Source organism: Callospermophilus lateralis, chromosome 10 (assembly GCF_048772815.1).
Source record: "Callospermophilus lateralis isolate mCalLat2 chromosome 10, mCalLat2.hap1, whole genome shotgun sequence".
NCBI classification, from domain to species: Eukaryota; Metazoa; Chordata; class Mammalia; order Rodentia; family Sciuridae; genus Callospermophilus; species Callospermophilus lateralis.
The window spans coordinates 30,530,571-30,556,660 of record NC_135314.1 but is presented as its reverse complement, the minus strand read 5'-3'; positions in this window follow the sequence as shown (position 1 = coordinate 30,556,660).

Here is a 26,090-nt window from a genome sequence, read left to right as displayed (position 1 = left end):
ATGAGCTTTTGGAGATATGACAAGGACAGAAAATTATAGATGAGTGAAAGATTATTTCTGGTGGTTTTGAGCCTGGATGATGAAATCAGTGACTAAAATTGAAACTGGAATTGAAAAATAGTCCAGATTCATGGAGGAGCTAGAAGAGAAAATACTATTACATGAAAGACACATTTCAATATGGATAATTAGATTTTTATTCAGAATTGTAGATCTTAATAGTTCCTTGGGCCCTTTAAAAATGTCTTAACATTATTCCATGTGTGATTTCAGACAAAGTATTTAGTGAGCCAGAAAATGTTAAGCTTAATGAGAAGTTGCATTTGTTATGACAAACAGATATGACATAACATCCCATCAAATCCAAATCAAAGAACAGAACTCAAGTATAACACAGTATGAAAGAGTTTGCCTCATAAATGTGGAAGAAAGTCAGGTCAAAACTGTTAGACAGTTCTTCTCAAACAGTGACATACTGCTTCAGGGCAAATAAGAAAATGTGTGACAATTGTGAGTGCTTTTTATAGATTCGCGATATATATTTAGACTACAATGATGATTTTGTTATAATTATTACTAGATTGTTTATCATGATAGATATTTTAAAAAATCGTAGTAACTGAATGCATGCCAGGATACAAACAGAATTCCTACCTTTTAGTTATTTTTTCTTAGTCATTTTGGTATAAGCAGGAATTTTATATTTTTGTAGTATTTAGTTAAAGTACTATACAGCAAGATAATTATATGCATATATTAGTCATTTAATTGCATTTCCTATTTGTTAAAAAAAGGGTATGTTGATTGCAGAAAAAATTTGAAAATCACTAGAGAAACTGGAGAGACACAAGGTGAAATATTAAAGTATTCTCTAGAATTAGCCAAGGAAATATTTGGATTGTTATTGCCTCTTAGGAAGTTAAGTTCTCATTTTATCTTTTCTATTTAACACTGAATACACTTTTATGTTTCAGTCTAGCCTGTTCTAACATTTGGTATTTAATTATTCAAATAAAATTTGACTCACTATTATGGTATATCATAATACACCTTTATTTCTACAAATACAAAATAAAGTATGGTTTCAGGAATTACATTAGTTGAGTTAAATTCATTAAATGATAGACCTTGGCAGACTAACTTTATGTTTAAATCATAAAGTTTCAGAAATAAAAAGGAAAAATGATAATAGAGAAGTACAAACTACAGTATTAGAGAATCATATATATATATATATGTATATACATATATATATACACATATATATGATTATAAATATACATATATATGATTATATACACATATGATTATATATTATTACATATACATAAATGATTATATATACATATATGATTATATATATACACATATACATATGATTAAAGTAAATCTATGACTAAAGCAATCCACAGTAAATAATACAAAGTAAAATAAACATGATCACAATAATTATTTGACAGGTAGAATTACCATTGCCTTAATAGAATTTTTATGATACTATTAGTTAGGAGTTAGATAGATTGAATGACCACTAAAAATAGGAAGAAAACTGAAATGTAATTTAAAAGTATGATTATGAATTAGAACTATTAGTTAAAATTTCTAGAGTGACTCAACTGCAATAAAGGGTAGGAAAGGGGGTTATTTAAAAAAATGATACCAGATATTGAACGAACAGAATGTGTACAAATGCACAGTCCAATTGAAGAATTAGGACCAGTGGAACTGCTGTGCAGTAAGAAATGAATATATTAATTTGTGAAAAATTGACCCTAGAAAAGCTTGACACAGAAATGTCCTTATTTTATACGAATATATCACATTTTATAAAAAGCTGAGTCAAATAGCAAGGAAACTTATGACACCTGGTTGAAAACAATACCATCCTGAAGGAACTATACATTTTTTCTATTATAATCTTCTTTCCATTCAGAAATTCCATGAACTCAATGGAAACAAATGACCATATATCTTGAATTGCCCTTGATAGTATTATTTCATGCTTAGGGTTCATACATAATATATATGTATTTACTTTCACAACAGGCAACCCAAACAAAACCAATTTCCTTAACATGTTTGAACTATATGTTACTCTTTATGTGATCGTTATTGAGTAGAAATTGCTGTAAGATTTTTTTTAATTATTATATCTTTTCTCTGCACTGATTTCATTTAAACACTTGAGAAAATCTTTGTGGAAAAGTATTATTGTTACTTCCATTTTAACAATTAGCAGAGCCACAATTTGAACCCACCTTGCATTGTCTGGCTTCACACCCAATGATGATACTGCCCACAAGGTGCCTGGCCATCTGCCACCACACCACCACATCTCTGTGACATGATGTCCCAGGCTTGTTTGATATATCTAACTGAAGGTAGGATGGGACATGGCCTGTACACTATACTTAGAAAAACTGAAAGATCATTGGACCAATCCCATTTATTTTCTGCCAGTAAAAGAAGAACCCTGTGTCCAATTTCTAAATGAATTTTGATTTGGCATTTCTGTGGGGGTTTTTTTGTTTGTTTGTTTAAAAACCCACTTCTTTGCTTTTAAATTATGTTTTTGCCTTATGACTTATTTTACAGCTAGATAAGTGAGAATAGAATATACATATGCCATAAAAAAATTTAAGATTAGGATTCTATCATCATTTTAGAATGTCATGGTTGTTTCATTGATGTTATGTGTTAATTTATCTTTTTAAAAATCAGCGTAGTCTTAGATTAAGTTTTATAAGTGGACAATACATTTTAATTAGCTAGATCTTCATTACCTATTTATACATTTACTTAGTTATTTTAAAAGTTAACATAATAAAATTATGATGTGTCATAGAGCTATAATTTAACATTTCTAGAATTATATGCCATGAATATTTAGCTTATTACTTGCAACTATATATCAGATTTAAATATTTTATCTAATCACAGGAAAGGTTTTTATTGAATTTTGCATATTGATTCCTTTTTAAGTATCACATTATTATAATAAAGCTTTTTAATGTTTAAGATATGATCTTTGACAACTTTTTCATATCTATTTCTCTTTTCACCAAGAAAAACTGAGAGTAACATGTTCCATTTTACAGTTCTACTTCCATGTTGCAATGGGCTTTTACAATTCCACTTGCATTTTTCCCCTGCTGTGCAAACTTATATTGAGCCATTTAATCTCTGAAAGCAATAAAAAAAAGGCCCAGGAAATTAGGTTAAATTTGGTAAGCTCAAAAATGTGCTATAATTTTTCAGAATATTCATTGAATTGTCTGCCAGCAGATAAAATAATTTCGTTGTTGGAAGTCAGTTAAATAAACATTCCTTCTCCCATGGGTTAATAATTTAGAATTTATCATATAGACATGTGAATTAATTATAATTTATAATACCCTATTGTGGAATGAACCAATTTAAACTTAGATTTATACTGAATCAAATTATGTAGGGAACATTTATATCACTTTATTTTCCAAAAACTAAATGTCATCCATTTGATTTTGCAAATGATAAAATTTTTGAACAATCTGTTCCCTTTATTTTCATATTTTTAGAAATCTGTACTTCTTTATGCATGTACTAATTCTCTCTGAATCATACTAAATGGTTTATTAAAAATGTTGAGTTTGTTGACTTTCTTTTACCCTTTAGTTTAAAAGGTATTTGTCTTTAGAAAAATTAGGTATAAATAATTATATGTAATATACATTATATATAATGAAAATTATATATAATATAATTATATATAAAATATAATATATATAATTTATTAATATGTGTAGTGTTGGACAAAATATATATGTGTGTCTGTGTGTGTACATATAAATAAATAAATATATAATATATATATATATATATATATATATATATACATACATACATATATATTCCTGAACATGCTATAAAAGACAGCAATATTTTTAATACTGTATTTGTGGTATGATGGTCCCTAAATAATATATTGCGTGATTTGAGAGCACAACTATAAAAATACATTTCAGTTCAGTGTCTGACTTTAGTATCTTTGCTTTCCTCTGGAACCCAAGATACGCAAAGATTTTACCCTGGAATTACTTTTGGCCTTTGGAAGGTCACTGGTTTACAAGTTATTACCGCTCATAAATTGATCTAATCTTCTGAATAATGTCTGTACATGCTTATGATCAATATTTTATTGCTTCTACATCCTAAAACACACCATGAATTACAGTCAAAATCATTATTGCACAGCACTGTGGACATAACAATAATATACATGTGATATTACTGCTCAGCTTGTGGTACTGTTTTTGAAACAAGACTCTGCTTGAATGATTTTATTTCAGTGCTATTATAATCCTGATTAATTTATCAATAGGCATGCCCCTGACAGTTATCATTCAGATCATCCTGTTCAAGGCAGGGTATGCAAACCACTATGATTTTAGTCTATAATAATGAAATCTAAAGTTTCCTTTTATTTAAATCTTTCTAGAGATCCATTACTATGTTTTCAAAGAGAAATGTTGCTAACAATAATTATAAGAGTAATTTTAGAAAGAAAGGAATTAATTCAAAAATATATATTAAGGAATATCATCCAGTAACATGTCGATTCTAACTATAATTATTGTGGTGTTATCACAATCACATTGGCTTAATTAAAAGAAGTATATGATACATATCCTTTGGGTTTAGTCTTTCTACTACCATATTTCTACAGTTATTCATATCTACCATTTTCATAATACTTTAGTAACACCTTTGTGATTTTCAAGAAATTTTATTTTGTTTCATACACAAAAGCTCTGATCTCTATTAGTCCCATTCCTTTGTCCATGCTTCACTTGTCTGCCACTTTCAACATTTGCTTTCTTGATATGGGTTATGACAATCAATATTTGACATTGTAAGAGAGCTTCTAGTAATCCATAGTTTGTCAGGATCATGATTCTCATCAAAAAATGGAAATGTTCTCTCTTGGGAGACTAAGCATGGTTGTAAAAATAACTGCAATCAGAAAATAGTTTTTGTTCATTATAATCCTAATCCTGTTATCTGTAGGTTTCAATCAGTTTCCTCCCACAGGCACACACATAGTTCAGTAATTCAGCTTCCTAGACATAATGGGGAATTGCTCATCTATTTAAACTCTGCCTCTAGTTATGCAGTTGAGGTGTGTGCTTGTCATTTTTGGATGCTTCCTTAGCTTTTAATTTACCTCAGAGCAGTCTGGTCAACTAAAGCTTCAGGAAGTGTCTATATGTATGAGATCATTCAAATGAATTGGTTTCATCTTATTAATATTTACCAGTTTTTTCATTGACTACATTGACATGCTTCATTTTTAATTGAACTGATTTATTAATGTGTTTAGTGTTGGACAAAATATTGTGTATGTAAACATGGAAATGTACATTCCAATGAGGTAAGAATTCATACAACAATCATGAAATTACTATGGATAATTGAGAAAACACTTACTTTTAAATAGAAGGAAAATTTTGACTGAACCCTAAAGCGTGAGTTAAACTATTAACCTATGGTAGTGTTAATCATTAAATCTCTTACTTCATCAGCATTGATCTCAAAGCTATTAGTAGCATTTTTATATTTGCTAGTTTCAGTTTCAACCCTTATCAATTTGTTAGTCCTAGTTTTAATAAAAAAATGATTTTGATTCAGCCTTAATTAGAGAGAAGATTCCTTTAATAAATTGTCAGCAAAAGAAATCAATACCTTTAAAGGTGACTTTGAACTTTGGTTAAACAAATGGTCTAAATGTGTGTGTGTGTGAGTGTGTATGTGCGTGCGTGCATGCATATGTGTGTTTGTACCTTGTTAACAAGAATGAAGAGTTTCACCAAATACAATGTTATTAGAGTCAAGTTTAAAATAATGCAGAGCTTTTAGAATAGGTAATAGCTATCTATGTAGCCCACCTATTTCCATTTATTATATTGTTCAAATAGTTAAATATATTATATAAAATAGTAATACAACATAATTATATGTAAATTTTCAGCTAATTTCTTGAGGATATAGCAGTTTATGTTTATAAAACTCAGCATATAAAGTATTAATATAAAATGCTATATTTATAAATATTTTGTTATATACTTTGATATGGCAAGTATATCATTCAGTTTTCTGTCACTATAATGAAATACCTCAATTAACTTATAAAAAGTAAGGTTTTATTTAGCTCACAGTTCTGGAGGTTCCATTCCAAGATCAAGTGGCTCCAAGCTTTTGTGAGAATGACAGATGGTACCAGAGAGAAGAGCATGTTAGAGCAAGCTACCTTCATCAGGTATCAGGAAGCCAGTAGGGAAAATGAACAAGGTTCCCCAGTTGCTTTCCAGGGCAAGTCTTCCTTGACCTACAGACCTTCCAAAGGCCCACTTCCAAACAGTACTCTTACTGTCAAGGAGCACCATTCTGGGGGACAAGCTTTTAACACACGAACCTTTGGGGGGCATTAGTGATATCAAAACAATAGCAGCTAATAATTTTAATAGTATACAATTTAGCCCTTTGGACAAGGAGTGATTTCACTTGAATTCTGACACTATATTTCTCTTCTCCTGAACAAAGTATACACTGATATGAACATACAAAAATCTGTATATAATTTCAGTAACATGAGATACTGCCATAGAATAGATTGATGGTATAGAATTATGATATATATTTTTCAGTTTCTGACCATGGTTACTGGCTTATAATCCTTTCCCTAAGCAGGTCTTAGAAATTGTAATATTCCCCTGACTCTAGTCGGCCAAAAAGAAATTATTTAATGTGACTTATCTTAAGATCCTCCTCACTTCAGAGCAGTCATGCACCATACCCTGGATGAAGAAATGCTACTCTGAGAAGTCTAGAACAATCTGAATAGCGAGGCCTTGCTAGGTTTCCTCATTAGTCTGTTAGCTGTGATTTCTGTGCAATAAAGTCTCTTTTTTAAAAACCTGTGAGGACCGGACTTGGAGAGTTTCCAGATGGCTGGACATTTGTAGGTTCTTGGAAGGTGATGCACCCAGAGAAGACATGTGAGCTCCACATTGCTTCTTCCATATCTCACCGTATCCAACTCTTCATTCATTTCCTTTATGATAAACTGTTAAACATTAGTGTTTTCCTGAGTTCTGTGTCACTCATGCAAATTTCTTGAACCTGAAGATAGGGGTTGCTGGAATGCTGATTTGTAGCTGTTCAGGCAGAAGCACAGGCACAGGGACCTGGAGCTTGTAGTTGACATTTAAAGTGGAGGTGGGGCAGTCTTGGGGATTGACCCTCAAACTGTGGGATCAGGCTCTACTGTCACTGGGATTGAATTGAATTGAATTAGAGGAGAACTCTCATACCTGGTGTGGAGAAATCTCATACCTTTTGAGGTATTGATTTTGGGGTGAGAGAAGAAACATGTAAGACTCTTTGTTTTTCTGGATAAAAAAAAAATGTCCCATATGTAGTCAGCAATGAGAAAGAAGACAAAATCAAGATAATGAAAAAAGCACTCAGTCTACTTTTTATTTTTTTTCCATGTAAAAAATAGAATGGGGAAAAAACAACTTTATGGATTAGTCAAGGCTGAAATTGAAATTCAGGCATCAATAATCACCAAATCCAACTTTTTCACTTTCTAATTGTTTGAAGATTCATACATGGAGAGAGAGACGACATGGTCATTGTACATTAAGATACTCAAATCAATTTTCCTTTTGCCCTTATATTTGTAGACTTCAAAGTTGGCCTCTATTTTGCTGATGGACAAGCAATTTTCTCTACAAAATCATCTATATTTGCTTTAATCTTTACTGCATGAAATTTGTACAGATCTACAGATTTTAATTTTTTGTTTAACTGTAGATTTTCTGGTTTGCCTTTTGAAATAGTAACAATAGCACCTGAGTTGATCCATCCACTTCCAAAGGGCATCTTTAAAGAGAGTTAAGAATGCTAATATATACTTTAGGGTAACCATTTTGTAATCATTGTAACAAACCTCACATTTGCCAAAAGACACTGCATTTTCACTAGCCATGAAAGAATTAATAGGTCACCTTATTTTTTGTATATCTAAATAGAAGAGTATAAATAAAAAGCATTATTTTTTTTAGAGAGAACTGTTTGATCAATTTCTTATTTAAATATTCTGAATAAAACACTTTGGGGAAAGGGTAACCTTAAATTTAATTATAATGTAGATTTCAATAAGGAGAACAAATGACTTTGTTCTAGCTACTATAATAATTCATTAACTAATAAAAAAAAATAAATTAAGGTAGACAAAGGTTACCACTTTGGTTTTTCTGTGTGTTTTTAAAGTGGGTAGACTATAAATTGAAATCCTATTTTTCATTGACACTTGTGTTTCCAGAAAATATCATATGGGTACAGGTCATTTATTTTCAACATAAAAGCCTGTAAATTAATAAAAAGAGAAATAATAAATGATAATATTGGCTGAAGGCTTTCCAGTAATGGAGGAAGTTAATATCAGGAAGGAGATTGGCAATACATGAACAAATAACAAAAAATGTAGTATTTCAGCTTCTGCTCAGTGAAATAGAATAAAATTCACATTTTAGAGCAACTTAACAACATGTGCATGTAACTGTTTTACATTCTTTTTGAAACAATTCTATAAGACTAAATATATATTACTTATTTTAATATGTTGCATGATAAAATGTCTGTGTCCCAAATTCTTCTTCTTGGTTTAATACCATTTAAATACATTTTCATCAAAATAAAAAAAATCTTTAGTGGTTGTTTTCTCCACAGAGTTTACAAATCACTCTCAATCTGTTTTAACTAAATGGTTTTTGATTTATTATATTTTATTAAATTCAGATCTGGCAAAGAGATTTACTACAGTAATTTTATTATTTATACAAATAAATCAGAACTTAAAAACAGATACAAATTATTATTTCTTGGGATTTCTCTCTTAACTATTTAAAAGTTCTTTTTTCAAAGAAATTAGTCATTGAAGTCTACATTACAGTTAAATTTAAGTCATAGTGGGCAGTGACATGATCTAAGATCGAACAGATTAACAAATAAAGAGTTGTTTACTCTTTTTCTTGTTCAAAAGTATATTTAGAGCCAAATAGTGCCCTATTGGTTTTAATTACTTTGTATATTCAAGAGAAGACCCAAGTATTTCTCTTTAATCTAAATTCAAAGGTAGACAAGTGCTCTGAGGCAAAGAGATTGATTCCATTAAGCAAATGCCCACCCACAAGGAGACCACATTGTTAACTAAATAGATGTGGGAATCTACATGAACAAACATGGGCTCTAAGCAAAATAATACTTCCTAGAACATGCATGCCATATATATTTATTTAAAATAATATCTGAATTCATGGGAAGTAAGTATTTTAGTTTGTGTTTTTTTTTTTTTTTCAACCAATGAAACTGAGAGTGCCCTACTTTCATGGTAGAAGAGACCCTGAGAAAAAATTTATAGTATAAAGGTCTCTTCATAATCAAAAATGTTGGGAATTACTAGTATTATAGGGAGTCCCTAGAACAGGCCAGTCCTTCAGCACTTCTTCACTCTTGTGACATGTACTTAACAGCCCAGTTGAAAAGCAGCTTTCCTCCTTGAGTCCAATTCAATCTCAGAAGTATTTTTCTTTTTCTACAATATTAATTGTGCTATCTTTGATAGGGAAAAACTTTTAAGACATATACTATAAGAGTTGTTTCTAAAAGAAAGAAATGCATTTGGCCAAATATGGCTTTTCCAGCCTCCACTCTTTCTCAAAAAACTCATTTTAGGATTATCATATTGAAAATAACATAGCTATTTTTATTGACTTATTTGCTTAACGTGAAAATTGCCATTGGAATGAATATCATCACTAGTGACTGCAATTCTGATATATAGTCAACTTTGCAGTTGAAGAAACTAAGACTCAAATAGTATTTCACTTGTTAAAGTCCCATGAATTAAGCAGATGTAAACAGTGTAGTTGGATTGAGGACACATCTTCAATCTCTTGAAGGTAGTGGGCCTCTCCAGCCTCTTATTTTTGGTAATAGAACAAGAGGAAGATGTGATGTTCAGTTTTACCATTAATAGTGCTTCTAAACCAGTGTCTTTATATGCCAACTCTAGGATTTAAAATTTGGATTTTTTTTAGTCTCCTTCTTTAATAAGTTTTTCAGAGCCGTTAACCAACCCCATGATTAAACATGTTCATATTTACATATTTATTTTTTGATATTTGAATTGAGGTCTATTGTTTGCATTTTACTTGATCACTCCTATTTACCATTATTAAAATCTAAAATCCCTAAGGTGAACATGTACTAGATAATTCCACTATATTAGATAATCAAATGAATTGAATCCCATAAGCTTTGCATGTAATAAGAGAAATTATTAAGACAGTATTTTGTTTACAAACTAATATTATACTTTCTTGAATTGTGAAATTTGAAAGCCAAACATTTGAATAGTTTACTAATTTATCAAGCCTTTGACAACATGTTTTTAATCAATGAGCTCATGTTTACCAAATAAGACACATTAGATTTTTAAGAGATTTTTAAAGCTTTCTTGCAAAGTCACTTGAATATACTAAGAAATAACATACTCTAAATTAAAAAAAATATATAGCAAAAATAACTTCCATACAGTATTTGTAATATCACAGTTAATTCATTAGCACTAAACATATAAAAATCACCTTGGTGATAAATGAGGGTTTGACTCTGGCCTCCCATTTTTCATTACATACTTTCTTTTGACATAAGATTTCTGACAAACCGAAATTTATGGTGAAAATGACCTCTCAACTTTATTTATGAAACCAGCAGCACAGCGCAGCAGCAGATCACAGGACGACATATGATTACGGTTTCCTGAAAGTATAGTCTCATGCAGTGCAGTGAACCATGCCCAGCACCCAAAGACAACATGCTTGGTGCTAAACCATGACTGGCTACACTTTTATATTAAATAGCAATTGAACAGGACTAGCTCACCATGAAAAGCTTAGAATTCCACTATACTTAAGCTTTTGCGCATAAAAAAGTACACAAAACCTAATTTTTAATTTTGTTTTATTCCTTGTTGGTGTTCAACTTGGATTTTCTAATTGTATAAAATAATAACTTTCCATTTAAGAATATTATGGATTGGAGGTCCTTGAAAACTTATATATCTTTCATTATGATATTTTATCCATTTTTCTATTGCTGTATAGAATGGACAGTCCTCAGTATACTTTCAAATTCAAAATTCAGTACAAAATTCATAAGATCTATATCATGGATAAATTTATATGAAGTAAAACCTCAATTTGAAAACTGTCATATCAACATAAACCTAGTTCTATTTAGTATGAATTTTATAACTAAAATTTCAACTAATGTATATTTCAGAAAAAATAATTCTACTAAATCACTTTAAGTTCTATTTTTTTACATTACATGTAAACTTAGCTTATGTGTTTTACTTTGACATGCTATTTTTTATGTCAGATTGTCTGTATTTGCTACCTGATATACCATACAATATATGAAATTCAAGTCATTTTATAACATGGAAAAGATTACACTTTCAATCATTGATCTCTTAGGTTTCATAATCAAATCCAAATAACAAATAATGTCTTATTACATATTTCTATAGATAATTTGGTGACTATTACTATTTTCCTCCCCTATTCATTTGCATTTATCTACAGAAAGCCCTTGCCAAGCATAACTATTTATTTTAATGACAACAATAAAAAGCCTTGTGGCATAAGCAAATATCACCAAAATAACTATTTAATGCCAAATAAATTACTAGAAACAAAGATAGCAAGAAGCCCTAATTACAAAGTATACGACCTGCTTTTCTGAGCTACTTCTGATTGTATCAGACCATTTATAGTCAGGAGCCATAGTTTAAACATCTTCACTATATTTTTTCAATGTTTTAATTTTTAAAAAAAATTATTGGCTTATTCTAATTTGTTATATATGACAGCAGAATTCATTTCAATTCATAATACACTTATGGAGCACAATTTTTCATTTCTCTGGTTTTACAAAAAGCAGAGTCACAATATATGTGTCTTCATAGATGTACCTAAGGTAATGATGTCCATCTCATTCCACCATCTTTCCTACTGCCATAGCCCTTCCCTCCTCACCCTCCTCTTTGTCCTATTCAAAGTTGTTCCATTCCTCCAATGTTCCCCCTAACACCTACATTATGGATCAACATCTACTTATCAGATAAAACATTCAGACTTTAGTTTTTTTTTTGGGGGGGGGGTTGGCTTACTTAGCATGATATTCTCCAACTCCATTTACCTGCAAATATCATCATTTTATTCTCTTTTAATGCTGAATAATATTCCTTTGTGCATATACACCACAGTTTATTTATCCATTCATCTATTGAAAAGCATCGAGTTTGGTTCCACAATTCAGCTATTGTGAATTGTGCTGCTATAATCATTGATGTAGCTGCATCACTATATTATGCTGTTTTTAAGACCTTTGGGTATAATACCAAAGAGTGTGTGGGATAGCTGAGTCAAATAGTGGTTCCATTCCAGATTTTCTAAGGAATCTCCATACTGCTTTCCAGATTGGTTGCACCAATTTGCAGTCCCATAAGCAAAGTGAAAAGTGTGCCTTTTTCCCCATATCCTTGCCAACACTTATTGTTGCTTGTATTCTTAATAACTGCTATTCTTACTGGAATGAGAAGAAATCTTAGAGTAGTTTTGATTTGTAGTTCTCTAATTAATAGATACGTTGAACATTTTTTCCATATATGTGTTGATCAATTGTATATCTTCTTCTGAGAAGAGTCTGTTCAGTTCCTTGGCCCATTTATTGATTGGGTTATTTTGTTGTTGTTGCTGTTGTTTGTTTTTCTGGTGTTAAGATGTTTGAGGTTTTATATACCCTGGAGATTAGTGCTCTATCTGATGTGCATGTGGTAAAAATTTGCTCCCCTTCTATAGCCAAAGCAATCTTTAGCAAGAAGAGTGAAGCAAGTAGCATCGCAATATCAGACCTTAAACTGTACTACAGAGCAATAGTAACAAAAACAGCATGGTATTGGCACCAAAATAGAGTTTTAGACCAATGGTACAGAATAGGGGACACAGAGACAAACCCACATTAATACAGTTATCTCATACTAGATAGATGCACAAAAAAAACACACATTGGAGAAAAGACAGCCTCTTCAACAAATGGTGCTAGGAAAACTGGAAATCCTTATGCAGCAAAATGAAATTAAGTCCCTATCTCTCACCATGCACAAAACTCAAAGTGGATCAAGGACCTAGGAATCAGACCAGAGACCCTGTGCCTAATAGAAGAAAACCTAGACCCAAAATCTTCATCATGTTGGATTAGGTCCCAACTTCCTTAACCAGACTCTTAAAGCACAAGAAGTAAAATCAAGAATCAATAAATGGGATGGATTTAAACTGAAAACCTACTTCTCAGGAAAAAAAAATCTGAGATGAAAAGAGAATCTACACCTTTTTTATGTAACTTCATTCATGGTTGTAATTTTATTTAATTTTTTAAGACAAGATTTGTATGCTGGAAGAAGTTACAATAGAAGAAAGTAAGCAGTACTAAAAAAAAATCATGGGAAGTGTCCATGCACCGTCTTCTTGCTCATCTGTGATCTCACTTTGACACTCAGCATTTCACTCTATCTGTGGGCATATTCCTGGGGGTGTGCATCTGCAACACTATGTATGACATACTGATGAAGTAAATTGGATACTGGGAATGCAATCTCAAATACTTTTATGACCTAGTTTTTAACTGTATTTCTTCAAATATGTTGAAGTCTCTTCACTTATGATCTGACTACTTCAGATATTTGTATAAAAACAAGTTATTTTAGGTATATTGAAAGAGCAAAATCCACTAGAGATTTTGTTTTTGCTTGATTTGGTATTTGAAGGAATATAGATATATTCCTTATTAGTATGAAAACTTCAATGAAAATGTAGGACATTGAGTTAATAACTGACATTGAAAAAATAATGGAACGTGGCAAGTTAAAAATAACCAATTTAGTAATATAGGAAAACAGCATACTGTTGTTTTGATTACAGGACTCTTTGGTTGGATCTCATTATGGTTTCATTAAACTGAATATGCATTGATACGTTCATCCTTCAATACAGAACAGTATTCATCTAGTCTTACATTTGTTCTCTTGCACCTAAATCTTGCTTGAACATCAGGGTAAAGGCATAATACTTTCAGCAGATGATCTTCCAATGGTGAATGCAAAGAAATAGTAGTCAATATTCAAGTACATGGGATTATTTTGTTGTGGCATTTCTTTTTTACTCTTTTTTTTGTCCTCTTTTGTGTGTGTGTTTGTGTGTGTGTGTGTATACTCACATGTATGCTTGAGCACACACATAATATTTGCTATATTAATGATTGGCACAGTTTAGGAAAAACAAAGTGGCTGAAGTGAGTTTTCCTTATTACGTGTTATGTTGATTATAGTGCATGACATAGTTCATAAGGTCACACAAGTAGAATGTTTTAGCCAACTTGTCACTGATTCTCCTAACAGAAAGTAGTCATTTGTTAAAAGATAAATTGCTGAGTCAACCTATGAGTGTCACATGTATAAAATTTTCCATTGGGAACTAAAGAAGTAAACCCAGTTGTCACCTAGGGGCTATTAATTCTAATCATACAGAAAAGTGACATTTGTCCTCAGGAGAAGAAAAATAACTATGGTGACAGGAATTGTTCTTCTGTTATGTCTTCCTTCTATCTCCTATTTCTTCTCACCCCAGGCATTTTATGTTCAATAGACAAATAGAATTCTGTGGAACCTAACAATGTGTTTTATGCAGCCACACTTCAGTCTTCATCTTGTCACTGTTGAACATCTTCCTAACACTTATCTATCTAAAGTTTGTTGTTGTTATTCTTAATACTATTAACTTGTTCTCCTACCATTTCTGGCTTGAAAGATGCAGTAACCTGCCATCCGTTTTCTTTAACTTTAACTCATCCCTTAGACAACATCACAGTTTATCTTCTAAAACAATAAATCTGACCAAGTCACTTTCCTGTTTTACAAGACTTAATGGCTTCCCAGAGCCTTAGGGACACAATTTACAATCCACAGTCTTGCATCAAATGTATTTTATGACCTGGTTCATTTTTAAATCTATATCCTCACCTTTCACTATTGTACCTCAAAGCAAGCTCCAGTTTTCACCAGTACATTGAGGAAACTCCTTGGACACATTGTGAGTCTCACTTTCTGAGGTTTCACATATGCTTATACTCTGCCTAGGATGCCTTCTCCACAACCCCCATGTCAGAGGACCCAGCTTTGACATCATTTTACTGTCAGAAATCTTACTCCTAGTACTGTCCTAATTCTTTCTAGAAAGTCACACCACAGAGCATTTTCCTTTAATTCTCTGAAATTTGTTAATCCACTGAAATTCTAATTTCTTATTGGTTCATAACTTCTCTAGACAAAGCCATGCTTTATTTTTTCAATGAGATAGTATTGTAGTATAAAGGGTAAATTAAAAGCCAAGTCAAGAAATCGATGAAGAGAAGGTCAACTTTTCTTTCTTTCTTGGTGGAGAAATTTTATGAACTCTGATAAAAGGTCTGTAGCCATAATTCAAAGTCTAGAAATCAATTAAAAAAGAAAACTCCCAGATTAACTAGATACGAAGTTCTGCTTGATAACAAAAGGCTTTCTATTTGTCAAATACCACTTTGAAAATAAAAACAGATTAAAGTCATTGCTGAGTAATGTTGAAAGCATTTGAGAGCAACTTCAAAGCATCAAATTATTTATGTGAGATCTCATGTCAAATCTGTCAGCAAATATTTTTAAAGCTAGCAATAGGTAGAGAACTTTACTGGGAACTGAAGGCCATAGGTATTGACTTTTTGATTTTCACAAGAATTCTGAAATAGAGTGCCAAATGTTTCTACCTCTAAATTATGTATCCCAAAAGAGGAATAGCAATGATAAACCTAGATCTGAATCTTAGTCCATTTTAAATCTTCTCTTCCTCTTCCCTCTCCATCTTCTCTCCTCCTCTCCTCTGACTCCTCCTGCTGCTGCTTTGTGGTTTGGGGATTTGGACCTGGGAAGCACATGCTAGGCAGATACTGAGCTCTGTCCCAGACCCTGAATCTTAGTTCAAAAAACTTCATCTATATAGTGATTTTTTTAAGAAGATAAACTCGAATTCTTTGGATCATTAATATTTATAATATAATATGACCAACAAGAAATATTTTAGACAAATTAAATTCCACAGAGTTTATTTTGGCAAGCAATGGTTTACGAATCAGGTAGCACTCAGAACCAGAGAGGTTTAGACAGCTGTCCTATACAACAATGGTAATGAGTTATTTATAAGGTGAACAAAGAAGCAAAGTAAAGAAATGACGTTAGTGCTTAATTAGGCAGCTCCCTTATTTGGACATGTTGTGAAAAGGCATCTGCCTTATTATTTGCCTGTACATTGGGTAAAACTCAGATATTTGTTACAAAATATACCAGTCAGGTGGCAGTATGCTTACATAGTAAGTTAGGATATTTATGTAGAAATTCAAAGTACAGAGACAGCTTCAGGGTAATGGATTTTTGGTTACTTAATATAAAAGATATATTAATGATATATTTTGAGTTTCTGTGCTTTGCGCCAAACAAGTGTTTCATTCAAAGGGAAAAAAATCTATAAAGATACATTATTTAGTTGTATTAAAAAATGACTACATAATATTTTCTTTTGTACCAACTATGCTAATGTGATTACATTTTATTTTTAAATGATATTAAAGTAACTATATTATACATTTTTTAATTTTAACCTGAGACCATGTTTGTTGCAGAAACAAGCAAAAACATATACTTATATAATTTTGAAGCAATATTATTTTAATATATCTAGTATAGTTCAGATCTTAAAATACAACATCATCTCCAAGGGCTTAAAGCTGATGCCAGGATGTATTGGCTCCAAATTCACTATAATATTTCATAAATTTGATACTAACTGCACAACAATGAATCAAACATTGATTGGATGCTTGAATGAGGCACTCAAGGTCTGTTCAACTACATGGATTCAAAGCATGAACTCATAGACCGCTTTACAAGGATGAGATCTAATAGGCCTGAATATTTTTTCCTGATTTATCATGCTGTCACTGGCTTGGGGAACCCAGAAGCAAGTTTTCACAAGGGGGAAAAAAAAAACTTTCTTTATAAGAATAATGGGAAATAAAGAAGCAGTATAGTAAAAATTATTTTAATTTTTTCTTAAGATTTTTTCATGAGATATTCATATCTGAATAAGAAAGTCAACATAAAGGGAATAGTGATGAAAATCCAAATGAATATTTTAAAAAGTATGTAATTTTCTGTCCATCAGCACAGATATATATATGTGTGTATATATATATGATATTAGACTAAAAATATATCCAAAATATCATTAAATATTTGATGCATGCAATGTATTGCTTCAAAATTAAGAGTTGCTTTAATTAACATTTTCTGACATTATGAAGTGGTAGCTTTTTTCAAACAAATGAGTTTTGATGTTCTTGTTGTTCTTGTTGTTACTTGTCTTTATTTTGAATTAGAGTTAAAGTCTGAAATCACTGGACCAGAGTTTTGGTATCATACACATATTATTAAGGTGTAGATAGGCAAAACTTTAACAAATCTCAATTTTTCTTCCTTTTGATTTTAAGCACAAAAATTTTGAGTTTAAGTTTCTTTTTAGTATTCAATTATGAGGGTTAAGTTTCCCTGATAGCATAAAAATTTTTGGTAAATATATCATTGAAAATCTGGGGGAAAAAATAGACAGTGATTAAAACTTTATGGAACCAGGCAAATGCAATATTTATGCAGAAAATATGAATTTTCTATACAAGGGAGATTTAACTAAAAGTTCATAGTGATGCAAAAGTGAGATGACTGTTTTCCTCTTTACTCTCAAATGCAATATTTTTACTTAAAAAAGAGAAGCTGCAAAAGTTACAAAGTATGTCAAAGTATATGGAGTTGATGATGAAGTACTTGGAGTTTACATTATTTTATGTGAATGAAAACAAGAATCATTTGTGCCAACCAGTGCAAGATATAGCACGCCACTTATTGATGGGATTGATAGTATTTTGCTAATTTTGATATTTCTATATTTGAGTTCATATTACTATATTTATATATGGAAGAATACACATATGCAATAAAATACTTTATAATTACTTTTAAAAAGTAAAAATAGTTGAATACAAATATATTGAAGTTATAAAAAAGAATTATTTTATCTTTTGACTTTGTTGATTACATGCAATATATGGATGGAAATTACATTGTCTGGTGATTCAGAAGTGTTTTAGTTAGCTATTTCACTGCTGTGACTAAAAGACCCACCATAGATGAGGAGAAATTTATTTGAGGGCTCACAGTTTCAGAGGTCTTAGTTCATAGAAGGCCAGCTGCATTCCTTAGGACTAACATGGTGGGAGAGTGTGACAAAAGGAAGCCCCTCACATAGTGATCAGAAAGCAGAGGAGAAACAGTCTCCACTCTCCAGATATCAAATATTTACCCTATTGCCACACCCACAAAGGAACCACTTTCTCCAGCCACATTCTCTCTGCCTCCAGTTATCCCTTGATCAATCATGGATTAATTCACTGGTTAGGTAAAGACTATAACCCAATCATTTCTCCTCTAAACCTTCTTGCATTGTCTTACAGGTGAGCTTTTCAAGGACACCTCACATCCAAACCATAACAGAGGCTCAAGTTTGATTCCTAATTACCAAAAAAATTGAGCCAGTCAATTCTAATTATAATTTATACTCATCAAAATGAAAAGGTGGTCAAATAAAATGATTTCTACACACATTCTTTCAGTAATTCTAAGATATTTGTTTCATATATTAAAATTTCTGAAATCACATGGCTTTTGCAATCATATTTGTCAATGTTATATCAAAGGATATACATAAAATACTGTGTCTTGCAAATCTGATACAGATTTGATGAAATGATATTTAAAAATCTTTCTAAAACCTGAAGTTCTCTGATTCTAGCCATTCAAGGAACAAAAGATAGAAATCTACAGGTAAGTATTAGTATACTGAAGACACTCTGCCTTAATATACAATTATATTTAATTTAAAAAAACACACACAGAGAATATATCCTCTTTCATGAATCCACTAAATAAGAAGACTAATTCTTAGAGAATTATATGTCAAAGAAGTCACATATTTTAGTCTGCTCCAGTGAACATGGCAAACCACATTAGCAAGCACAGCACACTTCACTGAATAAACCCATTGATCAGATAATTAGCAGGTATATGCAATTCTTGGTATATTCACTTTAACATCATCATTCTGTAACGCATGAGAGCATAACAGATTAAATTTTGCTGAAAATGTTATAATTTCATGTTCACTAGGCTCTTTTCCTAAGGAAATGATTCAGGCTATATATATAAAATCCTTGAGGTTTTTCTCAAAAGAAACAGCACAATAACAACAAGGATCTCATTTGTGTAACAAGTCTTATAGGAAAACAGGAAAAGCTGCATGCCAAGACAGGAGTCCCAGTTCCTACTGGTCATAGGCCTTACTGAAAAAAGAGTTCAGAAACTATTAGATCTGCCTGAGTCCAACAGAGTCCAGGCAGCCAGTTTAATCTCACTGCCAGATGTCATTCATATATATTCTGCTCCATTTATGTAAATCAGTTCCTTTACCTTCTTTTTTATTCTTTTTTTTTTTTTTTAAAGAGAGAGTGAGAGAGGGGAGAGAGAGAGAGAGAGAGAGAGAGAGAGAGAGAGAGAGAGAGGGAGGGAGGGAGGGAGGGGAAGAGAGAGAGAGAATTTTTTTTTTTTTTGATATTTATTTTCCAGTTATCGGCGGACACAACATCCTTGTTTATACGTGGTGCTGAGAATCGAACCCGGGCCGCACGCATGCCAGGCGAGCGCGCCACCACTTGAGCCACATCCCCAGCCCAGTTCCTTTACCTTCTTATATCTCTTTCTGTTTTTTTCTCCATATGAGCTAAAGGACTTCATATTTCACATTGAAAAATAGTGGAAAAAGTTAGATTAGTGTATCAATGCTTGTTTTTCCTGTAGTTTGACTGCCTACAAGTCAGTTACCTTCCTGGTTAAGAGCTTTGATCAGGGTCATCAAGAATATGCCCAACCTTGGCATTTCAAACTAAAATTATGAGCTCAGCAAGTGATATGAGAGGTGGCCAACCAGTATGAAGTATCTGCTAATTACAGTCCAATTTATATTTTCAAATGTATAAAGTGTTATGAGTAACAATATATTAAAGTAGTAACAATTTACCTCTTAAACTTCTCATAAACTGTATGAATACAAGTCTTATTAAACACTCAATAACAGCATTTTAATTTTCTTTTCCCATTGTTACTCTAAAATGTTGAAAATTTTAATGTTAACAATTTACTCCCTATACGAGGTCGCTTTAATTGTGTAGAGGCTAAGCATTTATTGTTTTAATAAATGTGTATCATCTATGCTCAATGTTAAAATCTCCAAACTTTATCTTATTGGTTAATTTACCTGGGAAGTTCTGAGTTAAAAACTGATTACTTCACAGATTAAAACCATGATGTATCTTTAAAAGTTAAATCTGGTTCCAAATGCAATGCACTTTCCCCTGTATCATATGCCTACTCAAATCATTTCTTTTCTCAGCTCTTCGGTCTTATGAATGAATGATTTAGTCTTCTTACCCTGTAATTAGAATTTTTTCTGGGTCTTTTCAATATACCCTTTCAGATTTATCTTTTGCTACACAAACGTGATTACCCACATATGTACTGTGTCTTTTTGCTTCCATGATTTTGCCAATGTCACTTTCCACTGTGTGTGAGACCCTTCTGTGCATTTTCCTTTCCTTATTTATAAATTTTAATCGTATTTTAATATATTTAATATATTGTTCACTTTCTTTCCAATTTTGTCTTGCTTTGCAATAGTCAGGTCATAACAATTTCTTTTCAGTGATTCCAAAGCATTTTATTGTGAACTGCTTATGATATACAATATTATTTAGAAAGAATTATAGTTTTGACATCTAGAAATTATCATCCTTAGAATCAGTTTCATGAAATGGCATGGAAATTATCTGTACATTTGAATACAAGATTTATCTGAAATTAAATATATGTACTGAGACATTTTGAGCTAATGATACATTAGATTATTTAAATTCAAAAAGTACTGAAATAGAGGGAAGTTAATTTTAAAATCTATTGTTTAGAAATAACATTATTAATTATCTATGTTACCAAAATGCTAAAACTTACTGAATTTATTGATTTCCTATTTTAGTTCACTGTTTATCAGTGCCACATAATGAGTGATGGGAATTCAATCCATGTTTTGTTTTGTTTGGTAATTGCATGGGGTGAGAACCAATTTATATTTAAATGGCCAGAAAGAAACAGCTTTGGCTATTCTCAATACAGAGAAAACAGCAATTATCAATATGTCCATGTTGACTCCACATATCACAAGTATATTCTCCATTCCAAGGGTCTACTGGAATTAATACTGTAATATGTAAAAGTAGACTGGAATATATATATATCATTATGCAGTTGTAGTTATTTGTTATTGATTGTTTTTAGTTGTTTTTTTAATTTTTTAATTGTCCGAAGGAAACTTTTAAATCCTTTGGTACTTAATAATGATGGAGAGTTTTAATTTTTTTTAAATTATAGTTAAACAAAACCTTTGTTTACATAATTAATCACACTATTCTGTACAGCATGTATAACCAAAGAGTAAAACCTTTCCTAATATTGTGTTCTTTCTCCTCAGAAGTTTATATTAAAATTCATATTTGAATAGGATTTTATATATTCTCCAGGTGACAAAACTTATTATTTTTTAAGAAAAAAATCAAATAAAATGATAAAACTGTATCCTGGGTATTTATGTGGCAGGATGTAAATCCATTGCCCATGTCAGAGCAGAGGTAGAAATCTGATCAAAGAGTGGACTTATTGAAAAATGATGTTTTAAAATAGAAATTTTGTTATGACAAAACATTGCTGAAATCACCCTTGCTTGTTTGTAGAATAAGCACAATTGGAGTTTGTTCAAATGTAAAACCCACTCCCAACAACAAATAAATAGAGGTGTCGAATCTCATTTTGATTGCATTCCATAATGATCTAGAAAGCATGCATATGTGAAATTTACTCAATGGGGCTCTCCAACAATTCTACAATTCAACTGTGAAATTAGAGTGGCTTGTACCTAAAAGTGGTATTTCACACATTCTGAACTAACAGTCTTTTTCTTTAGTTGTAGAAGTTAGAAAAATAATGCACAAAATTGTATTTCAGTTTGTTTCTATGAGCCATAATGGCCTTAGCAATAAACAAATGTTCGATAAATGTGTTTAATATTCAATCAGTTATTTTATTCTAATAAGTAATTACTGATTCCAACAGTAACTAATGCCTGCACCCATAAGGAATTACAATGTGAAAGTTTACAAAAGGCACACATGTGGGATGCTACATTTTCTTGGGATTTTTCACACATCCAGGCAGGAATTGAAGCCTAACAAACATAAATGATCTGTTTCTTATTTCCTATAAAAACTGCCAACTGTCTACCAATGCCAAGCTAATCATTGGATAGCTTGAACTATTAAGTTGGAAAATAATTTTTATTGGTTCAGAGAACTTCAGTTGGGGATGAACATTAGAGTTTCCACATGGATTGTACTTGACACATTAGAAACGCATGCATATTTTTCTATCAATTAAATTTGTGAATTTACCATTCCAGGAAAGAACAGAGGTTGCCTTCTATAAAATTCTGTATCATGAAAGCCTTATCTTTACGTCCACATCCAATTTAAAAATATAAAATGCATAAAAACTGATTTGAGAGTAAAGTGAATACTTTTATTGTGGAAGTCATAGGGAAAAAACAAAAATCACCACCTTTGCTTCTGTAAGTTCTATATTGAATTTCACAGGTCAAACTGAAAAATATATTGAGTAACATAAGAAAATGTGCATCTTTTCTATATCTTTAGTATGTTAATATTCAGAATTAATATTCAAGAGACATGGTATGAGTTCTGCCCAAGCATATTTGATAGCACAGGTATGTGTGCATCAGAGAAAGAGAGAGAGAGAGACAGAGAGACAGACAGACGGAGAGAATGAGTATCAATCCACTGAACACATTTTGGGTAACACTGTCTGATGATATCTCTGCTGCACCAGGTAGCCTTCTGAGCCATGCTACAGAGTTACAGATTTAAGATCAAAGAGGAGTCTTCTTTCTCACTTTTTTTTTTTTCTTTTACAGCAAAAATTCTGAGACGCTTTCCTTTTTAGCTTTATAGGGAGATTAAGACATGAGAAGAAGATGTCTGCATTATTTTTATAATCTCAGTCTTAGGGGAACAAATGAGTCCAAAAAAGAAAAAAAAAAAAAAAAAAAGAAGAAGAAGAAATACTTTAAATTCCTGAGTGGCCTCAGTTCATTCGTCTATAAAAATGAGATGATTCTATTCAATCTTATGTGCCTGAAGAAAGATGTTGGATACCATCATTCTTTGAAAGATCTTTTTTCTCCTGGTTTGCAAAAGCATCCCACATTTATTTTGTCATAGGAATGATGTGATGAAGCAACACCCCCATGGATATCATAATCACCATGAACTCTGTGCAGCCCGTGGTAGCTAAATACCACATGAATGGGGGCACAATTCTGAAACAATGAAAAGCTTTCTCTTTACCTAAATTAATATTTTCTTTCTTCACTTTTGCCTCTTCCCTTCTCCCTGCTCATAAAATTATTGTTTGTTTTGACTTTTTTGCCAAAAAGTTGTTCATTTTGTGAATAGGGCTGGAAAATAAAGAAAACTTAAGACCCATTTTTATTTTACAAAACTTATGATAGTTTAAATCCAGAATGGCCTTCATTAACTGTAAATTTTTTTTAAAAAAAATGTATTTTTATTCAGTCTGTCTTAGAACATTGTGTGCTGCTTGATAGAATACCACAGACTGAGTAATTTATAATGAATAGAAATTTATTGGCTCATGGTTCTGGAGTTGTCAAGTCCAAGATTGAGAAGCAAGCGTCTGGTAAAGGCTTCCTTGCTGTCTTCCCCTGGTGGGATGGCAGTGGAGTGGGGGTGGGGTAAGAGCTGAACTGATGCAGTTATAAGGAATTCCATTTTCCCAATAAAAGCATTCATCTACTTATGAGGGCAAAACCCTTGTGGCCTAATCCCCTCTTAAGGGCTCTGTCTCTTATCACTATTGTATCAGGGATTAAGCTTCCAACACATGAACTTTGTTGGGTATATTCAAACCATGGTAAAGTTATCCACATTTAGTCAAACCTTCTAAAGATTCCAGTTCTTAGTTAGAAGCTGTCAATCCCTTTAGAAAAAAAAAAAATGTGTATTCCTCTAATTCTTCTTCCAAGAGTCATTGTTTTAAAGAGACTAAACTATTCCTTCTTGCTTCTACTGGGAAGTATTCCTCTCTAATATTTCACCATTGTACAATAAGCTATCAGATTTTCTAAGCATGTGCTGAAGCATAAGCCATAATCTTTGGGGGAAGCTGGTTTTTGTTCACCAAAACAAATCTGTTCTTATTAACATGGATTCACACTTGGCTGTTGAATAAAAGTTGAGATGTTTTACATTTCAAGTGGGATCATGTGATCTGTGCAGAGCCTGTAACTGAAATGCTTCTGATTTTCTTTAGAGTCTGAAAAAACTCTGTAGAACCTTGCTTAGCATTGCTTTCACTTGTCACCCCTGCTAAGAGCAGTAACTTTTCAGTTTAGTTAGGTCATCATTAGGGAAGTATTAATGTTAACCTAGAAGTAGTGCTTCTATAAAGAAGAGGTGAGGAGGAAAACTGCTTATGGATCCATAATTTTGAGAGTCTTTACTTTTAAAACTAGAGAAAAAGAGCAATTCTCGTTTTCTATGAAACTAATTCCAGATCTCCAAAATTGAGTGGAATGTGTTTCCTAAGTGTTCTCATACATCCTCTGATCTCATGTGTTTCACTGTGTGTGCATTATCAGTGGATGTGTGTACATGTGTGCATATTTATACATATTGCATATCACATATCAGAAGCTCCTTGAAGGGAATATTTTTCTCTTCCCACCACTTTTTGAACTTTAAAGACCATCTTTTCAAATACTGTATGCAAAAGCCTGTCTTCTGGCAGTGTACCAAATTTTCTACCAAGGAGAATGACGAGAGCCCTTCTAAGACTTTCTCTCCTACTTGGGCACTCACCAATCTTCTCAGTATGCTAATTGTATGTCATTCAATGATGCAAGCAAACAATTATTCTCAAACACTGCTATTTCTAAGAGATAGTAATATTGCTTAACCCTGGTCACTTCTCTCAGAGAGTGGTGGAAAATCAAACTCAGGAGTTACTATGTTGGAATTGGTGGGTGCACTTCATTTTTTCAGGATTTAATGCCCACAGATTCTCCTAGGCAGCACAGATCCCTGTTTACATCAAATGAATCTTAAACCTCACCATTGCAAAAGATGACAACATCTTTTCTATTTTAATTTATGAAATGAACCTTCTCCATGAGAAATAGTCCCTGTCTTAACACACTATGATTTACTAGACTAATATGTCTAAAATTGTATAATAAGCAAAGGTTTGTGCTGATTAGATAAATGCTGTGCTCTTCATCCTTAGTATTCACTTACCAATGTGATTCTACTTCAGCTGTTTAACGTATATATGTGGTGTTGGTTGACTGCTCAACCTTGGAACAACTACTTATGCTTGCCCTACCATGAACTTTCATACTTCATGGCAATGCAACATATAATGAGACTTCTCTTTTATAAATACTTAACAGCATTTGTCTAAGTGCTTTAATGAAAGGAAAATAGGTTTTTTTGTTTGTTTAAAGAAAGAATCAGTGATTGATTCTTTAGTCACCTATTGATACTTTCTCAGTGTCACAGATTCTCAGGAAACAAGTGATAGGAAAACTTTC